Here is a 12,406-nt window from a genome sequence, read left to right on the forward strand (position 1 = left end):
AACTATTCTTTGTACAACCGGAAACGCACCAATCCCCAACCCAAATATCATTACATAAAGTTAACAATACTTAAATGCTGATATGAAGTCAATAAATTTTGTGTCACATGGTAAAGGAGAAGGAAATAAAATGAAGATCTTTTCTTAGTACAAGTGTATACATGCACAAACATGTTTTTAACAAAAGAAGGAGGAAATACTCGTGACAGTTACAGTCCTTGTTTCTGCAGCTGGTCACGTGGTTGTAGCTCATATTGATGACTATCTTCTTCTACTCCCCATTCTGTATACCCTTTGCCTTCAGCAAGCGCCTCAGCAGATCATGGTTTTTTCTTGGTGGAGTGACCCAAACCTTCATTCCTGAGGGGTCTGGACCATTTGTAGTCCTGCCTGGATTGGGCTGTCGTAGTTTCCCATTGACCTTAATCACAGGGCATGGTAACACTAAGAGACACCCTAATGGACCTCCTGTATTCCATGCATAATATTCCTTACCTCCATTGTGGAGTAGTAGACTGATTTCATCTTGATAGTCCAGGTCAGCCACCCGAGCCAACATTGTAACTCCCTTCTTAGCCTGCTGACTTAAAGGTAGGAGGAGCCCAAAGTGTCCAGGTGGCAATCTTAACTTCCAGTTTAATGGAATTGTTGTTGTGTCTCCTGGTGACAGCGTTCCTCCCTCTGGAACTAAGACCTCTAGACCAGCAGAACATAATGCAGCAGGAACAGAAAGCAAAAATTTTGCTAGTGGATCAGTAGGGGTGATGATGAGTGGTGCCACTTCCACTTCCACCCCTTGATTCTTGGACCTGTGAATCCTGGCTATGGGAGAAACAGTACCATATATTGGATGCTGATTCAGAGCATACACGGCCTTGTGGACAACTCTGCCCCAGCCCTGCAAAGTACTGTCACCTAGTTAGCATTGTAATTGACTCCAAGAGGCCATTCCACCGTTCTATCAATCCAGCTGCTTCAGTGATGGGGGACATGGTAAGACCAGTGAATTTCATAAGCACGAGCCCACTGCCACACTTTTTTAGCCATAAAGTGAGTGCCTTGGTCTGAGATAATGCTGTGTGGAATACCATGACAGTGGATAAGGCATTCCGCGAGTCCACAGATGTTAGTCTTGGCAGAAGCATTGCGTGCAAGATAGGCAAACCCATATCCAGAGTAAGTGTCTATTCCGGTGAGGACAAACCTCTGCCCTTTCCATGATGGAAGAGGTCCAATGTAATCAACCTGCCACTAGGTAGCTAGCTGATCACCCCAAGGAATGGTGTCATATCAGGGGCTCAGTGTTGGTCTCTGTGCTGGCAAATTGGGCACTCAGCAGTGGCTGTAGCCAGGTCAGCCTTGGTGAGTGGAATTCCATGTTGCTGAGCCCATGCATAACCTCCATCCCTGCCACCATGGCCACTTTGTTCATGGGCCCGTTGGGCAAGGACAGGGGTGGCTGGGGAAGGAGGCTGAGTGGTGTCCATAGAATGAGTCATCCTATCCACTTGATTATTAAAATCCTCCTCTGCTGAGGTCACCCTTTGTTGACCACTCACATGGGATACAAATATCAGCATGGTTTTTGATCACTCAGAGGTCAATCCACATACCTTTCCCCCAATTTTCCAATCATGCTTCTTCCAAGTCCCTGACCATGCAGCCAAACCACTGGCTACAGCCCATGAGTCAGTATATAATCACACATCTGGCCATTTCTCTTTCCATGCAAAGTGCACAACCAGGTGCACTGCTCGAAGTTCTGCCCACTGGGAAGATTTCCCTTTGCTGCTGTCCTTCAGGGATGTCCTAGAAAGAAACTGCAGTGCTGCAGCTGTCCACTTTTGGGTGGTGCCTGCATATTGTGCAGAACCATCTGTGAACCAGGCCCTAGTCTTCTCCTCCTCTGTCAACTGATCATAGAGAACTCCCCATGAGGCCATCGGTGCAGGCTGGGGAAAAGAAGGCAGGGTGGCAGGAGTGGAGACCATGGGTGTTTGAGCCACTTCCTCATGTAACTTACTTGTGCCTTCAGGACCTGCTCAAGCCTGATCAAGTATATATAACTTTCATTTGATGATGGAATGCTTCTGTGCATGACTCACTTTATGGCTAGATGGGTCAGAAAGCATCCAGTTTATGATAGGCAGTTCAGATCACATGGTGACATGATGACCCATAGTCAAACATTCAGTTTCCACCCAAGCCCAGTAACAGGCCAACAGCTGTCTCTAAAAAAAAAACAGTAGTTATCTGCAGAAGATGGCAGGGCCTTGCTCCAAAATCCTAGAGGCCTCCACTGTGATTCACCTATGAGGGCCTGCCAAAGGCTTTAAATAGCATTCTTATCTGCCATTGACACCTCAAGCACCATTGGATCTGCTGGGCCATGTGGCCCAAGTGGCAGAGCAGCTTGCACAGCAGCCTGAACCTGTTGAGGAGCCTTCTCCTGTTCTGGATCACACTCAAAGCTGGCAGGCTTTCGGGTCACTTGACAAGTGGGCCAGAGTAACACACCCAAATGAGGAATATGTTGCCTCCAAAATCCAAATAGGCCCACTAGGCGTTGTGCCTCTTTCTTGGTTGTAGGAGGGGCCAAATGCAGCAATTTATCCTTCATCTTAGAAGGAATATCTTGACAGGTCCCACACCACTGGGCCCCTAGAAATTTTACTGAAGTAGAAGTTCCCTGAATTTTAGTCGGATTTATTTCCCATCCTCTGGCATGCAAAGGTCTCACCAATAAGCCCCGTGTGTTTGCTACTTCTTGCTCACTGGATCCAATCAGCATAATGTCATCAATATAATGGACCAAAGTGATATCAAAGTGAAAGCGAAAAGAGGTCAAGTTCTCTCCAAATAAGATTATGACACAAAGCTGGAGAGTCCATATACCCCTGAAGTAGGACAGTAAAGGTAGGCTGCTGGCCTTGCCAGCTGAAGGCAAATTGCTTCTGGTGGGCCTTATGGACAGGAATGGAGAAAAATGCATTTGCCAAGTCAATGGCTGCATACCAGGTACCAGGAGATGTGTTAATTCGCTCAAGCAATGAAACCACATCTGGTGCAGCAGCTGCAGTTGGAGTCACCACTCAGTTAAGCTTATGATAATCCACTGTCATTCTCCAAGATCCATCTGTCTTCTGCACAGACCAAATGAGAGAGTTGAACAGGAATGTGGTGGGAATCACCACCCCTGCATCTTTCAAGTCCTTGATGGTGGCACTAATCTCCACGATCCCTCCAGGGGTGCGATATTGTTTTTGATTTACTATTTTTCTACATAGAGGCAGCTCTAATGGCTTCCATTTGGCCTTTCCCACCATAATAACCCTCATCCTACCAGTCAGGGAGCCAGTGTGGGGATTCTGCCAGCTGCTAAGTATGTCTATGGCAATCATGCATTCTGACACTGGGGAAATGACCATAGGATGAGTCTGGGGACCCACTGGACACTCTGTAAGTCAGAGCTGAGCTAAAATTCCATTAATTACCTAACCTCTGTAAGCTCCTACTTTAACTGGAGGACCACAATGACATTTTTGGTCCCCTCCAATTAGCATCAGCTCAGAGCCAGTGTCCAGTAGTCTCCAAAATATCTGATCATTTCCCTTTCTCCAGTGCACAGTTACCCTGGTGAAAGGCCAGCAGTCCCCTTGGGGAAGGATAGGAGAAAGATTCACTGCATAAACTGTCAGTAATATAGTGGGGTCCTTCCTCAAGGAGGCCCAGCCTTCCCTTCATTCAAGGGGTTCTGGGTCTGTAAACTGGCTCAAGTCTGGAAATTGATTGAGGGGGCTGTGACTCTGTTTTTATAATTCAGATTAGTCTTTGTCCATTCAATCTAGAAGTTTTCTGCTTGTATAAATTAAGTAGGAATGCGGTAGGCTTTGTATCAATTTCTAGGAACACGGTGATTAATTAGCCAATGCCAGAGCTCTGCACAAGTCAGACTATTCTGACACTTTTCCTCTGCTGTCCATTATGGTAGCTGCTACGCCCACTTTGCATTTGAAGATTGAGGGCCGCCACTTAGCCCCTGCCACCTCGGGTCTAATTATTCCCATTGTATTTAAATTTTGTAGCTGAGTGACTGTGGTTCCCACCATTATATCTGACATATAGAGAAAAGCAATTACAAGGCTCTTCAAAGATGCAAGTGCTGCCCTCACAAATCTATTTCTCAAGATGTTGGTCAAGGGTGTATCTTCTGGACCCTCCCAGCTGGGATGAGTAGGTCTAAAGTGACTAATCCACTCCACCATTCCAATCTCCCTAAGCCTTTGGATCCCTTCCTCTACTTTAAACCAAGGGAGCTCAGGCATTTCTAGCTCTCTCACAGTGGGCCATCTTTTAATACATATTTTAGCTTACCAAGCAAATAAAGTATTAGAACCTTTTTAACTCCCCAAGCTGCAACATTAAAAGCAAAGTCCCTACTTAGTGGGCCCAAATCAATAAATTCAGCTTGATCCAACTCTATGTTCCTTCCACTTTTATCCCATACCCTTAATATCCATCCCCATGCCTGTTCTCCAGATTTCTGTTTATACAAATTGGAGAATTCAAACAGTTCTTTTCCAGTGTAACGCACCTCCTCATGGGTCACACTCTCAACCTCACCTCTAGGGGACCACTGGGACTTTGGTTATAGGTCTAGAAGCAAACAGGGGTGTTGGGGGTGGGTCCTGAGGAGAATCAACAGTATTTTGCCTGGCAACTGCCTCAGTGGAGGCCATCACTGTTGCCTCAGGCAGTGCAGGGTTTATCTCCTCAGACAAAGGTGGGAAGGCTGATGGCAGCATGGGTTGGGGAGGGGATGTTGCCACTATTGGGGATGGGGAAGCTGCTCCTCCTGGCAAAAAAGGTCCATCAGAGCTTACAAACTCTGTCCCCAGCTTCATCAGGGTCCTCCCACATGTCCCCATTCGAAGTTGCAGGGTCCCATTCTTTTCCAATCAATGCCCTCACTTTAACTGGTAGACACCTGGATAGGCTGTGCATGCATTTTCATTGCACGTAAGCCACTTGCCTGATAAGAGCTTGTGTTTCTTTTTCCATAATTTCAGCTCTTTCTCTACAGAAGAAAAGACTGTCACTCAGGGCAATCTTAGCAGATTTGAGTATCTGTTTCTGAGGCTGGAAGACAGAATCCTTGAGTTCATCATTTTCTTTCATCACTTTGTCCACTGAACTTCGGAGCAACCAACCAGCTTCATTATGTTCCTTGGTTCTCCACATATGGTCAAAGGTATTATGTAGAGAGTCATTAAACTCCCTGCCTCTCACAAGTGGTGAATCAGGAGTGTCAAATGCATTTATTTTGCCTAACTCTAAACAGTTCACACCAAGGACTATCAGTGTTCCCCATACTGTTAGAAGTAGAGTCCTTAGCATTTTGGGGTCAATCATATTAAGCAGTCAACTCCAGTAACCCTAAAACCAACAAAAGAACTCCATCCTTAATATTCTGTTCCTCTAGAACCACTCCTGGTACCAAAACCTGTATTAGGGTTCTAGAAGGACAGAACTAACGGAATATATATATATATATATATATATATATATATAAATGGGAGTTTGTTAATTATTAACTTACACGATCACAAGGTCCCACAATAGGCTGTCTGCAAGCTGAGGAGCAAGGAGAGCCAGTCTGAGTCCCAAAACTGAAGGACCTGGAGTCCGATGTTTGAGGGCAGGAAGCATCCAACATGGGAGAAAGATGTAAGCTGGGAGGCTAAGCCAGTCCCTCCTTTCATGTTTTTCTGCCTGCTTTATATTTGCTGGTGCTAATTAGATTGTGCCCACTAGATTAAGGGTGGGTCTGCCTTCCCCAGCCCACTGACTCAAATGTTTATCTCCTTTGGCAACACCCTCACAGACACACCCAGGATTAATACTTTGTATCCTTCAATCCAATCAAGTTGACACTCAGTATTAACCATCACAGACATGTAGTACCATTTTGTTTAAGCCACAATTACTTGGGAGGGTTTATACTTACAATGGAATTTAATCTTAATTATAGGCACTCTCTGATTTTCATTAGCACCAAAGGCCAATTTTTATTGTATCTACATTCAAATCATGAATTTTTAATGCAACTGGAAAGATCATGTGCTTAACAAATGTTTGACAAACTAATTAAAAGACTAACTCTATAATTAAAGGCTCAGTTTTACTCATTTATTTAATGCCAAAAATATCAGAATTTTCACAAATGAAAACTGAAAAGCATGACTTATTTTTTTATAAGCAACTTGTTATCAGACTCTAGAATCTAGGCTCACCAACCATGTGACTTCATTTTCTGGAACTCACTTTGCTCATCTGCAACATGGGCACCTTATCTTAGAGGGCTAGAAGATGGAAAAGAACAGGGCAAAAGGAAAGCCAAGTGGGACAGCCTCTGGCCCTGGACCCCCTGCTGCCTCCCAAGAGCTCCACCTTTAGAATTTCACATAAGATTGTGTTTTATAAGAGAGTTTCACTAAGGAAATGAGGATCTTGAAATCCACTGGACCAGATAATCTGTAAGAGCCATTCCAGTTCTGCCATGTTATGATTAGAAACACTCCCACATGGCCAGAATAAGGCAGGTAGTAGCACTGCTGTGAGCTGAGCCAATTTGGGAGTGGCATTGTCCTAGATGTGTTGTTAAAGGCAAAGGCCAAGTTGTAAAGGCAGAATCGAGATGGGAAGACAGCAGATCCAGGAAGAAGGTGATAATGTAGGGCTGTTTCTTCCATTTGGTTTCATTATGCATGAAACACAAGGACAAGTACATGTTAAAGAATAGACATTTGTTTGATAGATGCATATTAAAGGTTATATATTGATAAACAGTTATAATATTACAATTAAACAGAAGAGATGTCACCCGGATATATCTCATCTCATTCATCCATGAAACATTCAACTAAAGAAAGGAGTGGCAAGGCTGAGTGCCATCCCTACATGCAATGCTGATAGGGATGGGCCTGGCTGGAGATGTTCATGCCCCTAGAGCATGACCTGGAAAAAGCCCTGCCAGCTCCACCCCGGACATGAAACAGACACAGGTCCAGGAGCCAGGAGACCCTGTTTGAGTCTCAGCTCTTCCCCTTCATCAAGTCATTCTCCCTCTCTGAGTCTATTTCCTCTTCTGTAAATGAATGGGTTGGTCTAGATGATCTTTAAAGTACCTTCAGTTCTAAAACTCCAGGGTTTCATGTGCAAGATGGTGGCAGGGTGGGGGTAGAGGTTGCAATGCTTCTTCCCCACTCGTGCTGTGTGTCTGGATAGAGGAAACCTCCTCAGTAGGGGAGATTCTAGATTCTCTTCACCTTGTACTTCCACTGCACGTGTGGAGATGGAAGCTTCTCTGCTTGGTAAATGTGGGGAGAATGGGTGGTCATGTTCAACTCCATCTTCTTGTTTGACACTGGGGCAAGCAGTCCGTCTCCATTTCTGCTCCAAGAGCAGCCCCCTCCCTAGAGCAGGACTGCCTCCAACCAACACTGGTGTTCCTCATTTGGGGGCTCAGAACTAGCAAGGCCTCTTGGCTAACGTGCTAAGGGTACATCCTTTCACCTGGCCTAGGTGTGACTTCATTTACTGAATGCATGATACAGCTGACCTGGCAGAGCTGACTTGAGGGGGGCATGAGCCTTCACCCCATGTGCCAGCATCAAAGGGGCTTCCTCTGTCCTGGCTACTCTTTCATAAAAACAACTTTATGGTTGTTTTCATAAAACACTACCACTATTATCCTCATTTTATAGGTGAAGAAACTGAGGCTCAGAGTTTAATCAACCGGCCCGAGGTCTCACTGCTAGCTGATAGAGTCTTTGTAAGAATTGTATGCACTGTCTCTGAATGTGTTTTTTGACGTTTCATCTCCCAGGCCTGGCTGTGTGACATGAAGGGGCACCATGGATGCAGCCTGTCTGGGGAGCAGCCCCCATTGGCAGCCTGATGGGTGAAGGGAGAAACTAGTCTTCAAAGTCACACCTCCAAGAATCCTGGATCTATTCCTCACCCAGCCCCTACTCAGTAGCAGCTGGCTGCACAGAGGTGACAGGTGGAGCTATCAGCTCCAGAGGAAACCACTACTCTCCACCGATGTGGGGCAGTGAATATGGAGGGTGGGGTGGGCAGCCTTGCCGTCTGGCTGAGTTTCTCTCAGGAGGTGCAGCTCATCTGGGGGTCCCTCCTGACTGTGGTCTCCAGCCCTCCCTGTCAGAAGAGAGAAACATCTACCTGGCAAAGCTGTCAGCTGCAGTTAGAATGAACCATCTTCAAACTCCAGCAGCCCCTAGCTTAAATGTTACCTCCTCAGGGAGGTGTCTTCATCATCTGGATCAGCAGGTCTGAATTGTGGTGGCCCATTCCAATCCCAGAGGGCTTTAAAAAACAACGATGTCTGGGCTCCTTCCCTTCCCTGGTAAATCAGAATCTCTGGGATTGGCCAGGGTTAGAAACCACTGTTCCAGACAAAGCTCATTCCCTTACCCACCATCCATTCCCACTCCTGGGTTCACATCCCACTTGTCATTTTTACCTGGATGGCTGCGTTAGCTGCTGACCTGTAACCTCCATGAGAGCAGGGGTTGCAGCATGCCCTCCTCTCCAGCGCTTGACATGGTTCTTCACACTCAGCAGCAATTCAAAGAACATTTGGCAAATAAGATCAAACAGTGATGACTTGGCATTCAGGACTTTTTCTCAAAAAAATTCAAAATACTTTTACATGGAAAATTGTTTGCATGTGTATTTCATAATCGAAAAACACATTCATAAGCAGCTTATGCAACTCTTACATAAACCTTGTGCGATAAATACTATCACCTAGCTTTGAGACCTTACTCAAGCTAATTAAACTCAACCTCAGTTTCCTCATCTTTAAAATAGGAATAATAGTACCTCCCTCTTAAGGTTATTAAGAAGAATAAATGAAATAACCCTAACACATAGCACATTGCCTGGCCCACAGTGAGGGTTCAAGAATATTAGCTATTATTGTTGATAATTCCCCTCATGTTACAGAAGGTAAACTGAGACTCAAATAGGCAAAGTGCCTTGCCCAAGATCCCACAGGGTTAGGACTCAAACCAATGTCTTCTGATTCCCAGTTGTGTATTCTTTCAGATTACAGTTGAGAATGTTTTTGTAAGCTAGGATCTACAATATCAGCCTAGTTTTCCAGATGGGAAAATTCACTACCGAGAGAGGTGAATCAGCACAGTGCATTGGATTAGGCATGAATGGATGTTCCTCTGCTCTGGCATGGGCTAAGAGTGGGCCTTCATCCGGCCCCATTTTCTCCCTGTGCCTCATTTTCTGCCTCTGTAGACCTGAGAGGCTGATCAGGTGATCATGAGTTCTTCTCCAACCCTGACTATGTGAGATGTGTCCAGCGATCCTCTGCATGGTGTGTGGGTGCTCTGCTCCTGCCCCTGTGCAGAGCAGCCTCCTTCCTCCCACAGCATCCACGCTGAGCCCAAAGAGAGGAGATCATAAATCATCCCTCCCTGCCCAGAATGCCTTGCTTTTGAAGGAGCCAGGGAAAGATGAGGCTGCCCCTGGGACCACAGGCCCAGCATGCGACGCCCTCCCCCTGCCCAGGCTGCTACATTCATTATGCACATCCTGAGTGAGGAAGCTCTGGGGAGCCCCATTCCAGGAGATGACAGTCTCAGGTTCTTCTTCGCGAGCATTCTACAAGGTAGTAAATAGACACTAATGAGCCTCTGGCTTCTTAATGTGCCGAAGTGTCTCACTGGTTTTGCCAGTCACGGAGCATCATTCTTCCAGGAAAAGCAGCTCTGGCCTTCCTCAAGTCCAAAAAGAAAAGAAACTAGGCAGAGAGTATATTAAAAACCAGGTAGAAAAAAAGAAAAACATGACCCTGAAACCACACCAATTTGGTGATTTTGTTTCTTTTTGCTGTCCTAGGACTTTTTTAAATATTGAGGAGGTATGACTTTTCCAGGGAGAAAACATACACAACAATTTTTTTGTTTTCATTCAGGCAGGAATTAACAAAGAGGTAAATTGCCTCCACTTTTGGCTGTTATCTTTTCTGCTGCCTTGAGCATCTAAATTGTGAACAGGGAAGAGTAGCCAGAAAAGGCCAGCACCTGTGGACAGGCAGGAACCTTTTAGCTGACCCAGGCCACTGAGAGTCACAGGCCTGAGAGCTAGAAGCTGCTCACCTAGATGAGATGACTGGAACAGCCTGTCCCTCTCACTTGAGGTCACATGTAAGTCAGCACATGCCTAACATTCCTTCCCCTCAGCCTCCCTGTACTGCACAGGACTGTCGATGGCCTGCCTCTGGCCAGGCACGAGCTGCTTCCCTTATCCATTCACGCCCATCATGAGCTAAGTATTCAGAACAGGATATCCACCCTACGTCTCATTGCCAACCAGAGGCTTTAGCATTTTGCCTGGTAATTCATTATCTCATCCTCACACATCCAGTGACAGATCCTCACAGGTCCCAGAGCAGTGAGGAAGAATGGCTACCCTTTACAGAGCACCTCCTCTATGCCAGGTTCTTCACATACCTTCTGTCATCCATTCATTCTGCAAATATCTACTAAATCCCTGCTATGGGCCAGGCATTATGCTATGCTTGGTACTGGGGATACGATACTGAGTAATTTAGACAAATCCCTTACCCTTACAGAGTTAATAGACCTTATCTCAGATCTTCTCAAGAAATCTATATGGGGGATATTATTATTCCCATTTTACAGATGTGAAAACTGAGGCTTAGAGAGATTAAATAATTTGCCCAAGATCACATAGCCAAAAAGAAAGTCAAGATTTGAACCTAGATCTATTTTTACCCAAAATCTGTGTCATTTTTACTATACCACATTATTTTTTAGCAAATATAGGAAAGTGGGTCTCTTGATCCTGCATTTTTGGGGCTTTACTCACTGAATTTTACACATTGAAAGGCATGTCTTAAGTTTCTTTCTACCTGGTGCCTAGCACAACATGCTGCACAACAGGCACCTAATTAGGTGGATGAATTAATTTAATATATTAACTCACTGTGAGCCCCAGACCAGTCACCTGCCCTTCTCATCTTCCTCTCTAGCCACCTCTCCCTCTTCACAGCCATGGGTTTAGGCTCGCCTGCACCCTCCACACCAGCTTCCTCACATGCCATTCACTCCTCACCCCACCAGAGATGCTTTCTACAAGACAGCCAGAAACTTCTTTGTCATTAAATCCAATGGGTGCCTTTCCACACTCATCTTCCTCATCCTTTCACAACATGTGACTCCTGGGAATTCTGCTGCCCAGGCTGCCAGGACTCCTACATCTCTGGCTGTTCTTCCTTGGTTCCTTTTTAATTACTCTTCCATTGCTTCTCAATAAACACAGTTTCCCTGGGGTTTTGGTGCAGGCTTTCTCCTCTCCTCAACTCTTGGTTTCTTTTTTTCCTTTTGAGATGGAGTTTCGCTCTTGTTGCCCAAGCTGGAGTGCAATGGCATGATCTCGGCTCACTGCAACCTCCGCCTCCCAGGTTCAAGAGATTCTCCTGCCTCAGCTTCCCAAGTAGCTGGGATTACAGGCACGCGCTACCACTCCCGGCTAATTTTTTGTATTTTTAGTAGAGACGGGATTTCACCATGTTGGTCAGGCTGGTCTTGAACTCCTGACCTCAGGTGATCCACCCGCCTTGGCCTCCCAAAGTGCTGGGATTACAGGCATGAGCCACCGCGCCCGGCACTCCTCAACTCTCTACTTTCTCCCTGGGCAACCACACTCCCACTCAGCTCTCTCAAATCTCTATCTCACCCAACATTTAGATGGTGAGCCTGAACTCAAGGCACCCTCCCACAAGGCTGTCCTCTTTCCTACGTTACACGCAAGAATTAGTGACATCCTTGTCACTCAGACACTGAAGCCTCCTCCTTCTCCCTCACCTCCACATTCCATCTAGCAACAAGCCCTGTCCATTCCACTCCTCAGGCATGTCTTGAACTGTCTCCTTCTCTCTTTCACGACCACTACCTAATGCTGGGGCTTCGCCACTGTGTCCTACCATCACTGCGACAGCCACCGACTGATCCCATTTCCCTCAGTGAGTCTGACCTCCTTCAGTCCAGCCTCCACCCTGAAGCTGGAAGAAGCTTTCAAAAACTACAAATCTGTTCATCACTCTCCTGCTCTAAATTATCTTAGAGGATTTCCCCCTGGTTCAAACTCATTACCATGGCTCCTAGGACTTTTGACGATCCTACCCCTGCCCACCTTTCTGGCATCATTTTTTTTCACCCTCCACCTCCATCCTGCATGCTATTCTCTGACTGTACTAAAACAGGTTGCAGTTCCCATACCATGCCAAACTCTCCACCCCAATATATCTCTGTACTTGCTGTTTCTTCTACTTGTAAAGCCT

The 12,406-nt window shown here is 45.9% G+C and overlaps 1 pseudogene; it reads right to left on the reverse strand.

Annotated features, from left to right (window-relative positions):
* Positions 1 to 209: 209 nt before the first annotated feature.
* On the reverse strand, positions 210 to 12,052 carry LOC134730473 (uncharacterized; annotated as a pseudogene).
* Between the last annotated feature and the right edge of the window lie 354 nt (positions 12,053 to 12,406).

The sequence above is a fragment of the Pan paniscus genome, chromosome 4, assembly GCF_029289425.2.
Source record: "Pan paniscus chromosome 4, NHGRI_mPanPan1-v2.0_pri, whole genome shotgun sequence".
NCBI lineage: Eukaryota > Metazoa > Chordata > Mammalia > Primates > Hominidae > Pan > Pan paniscus.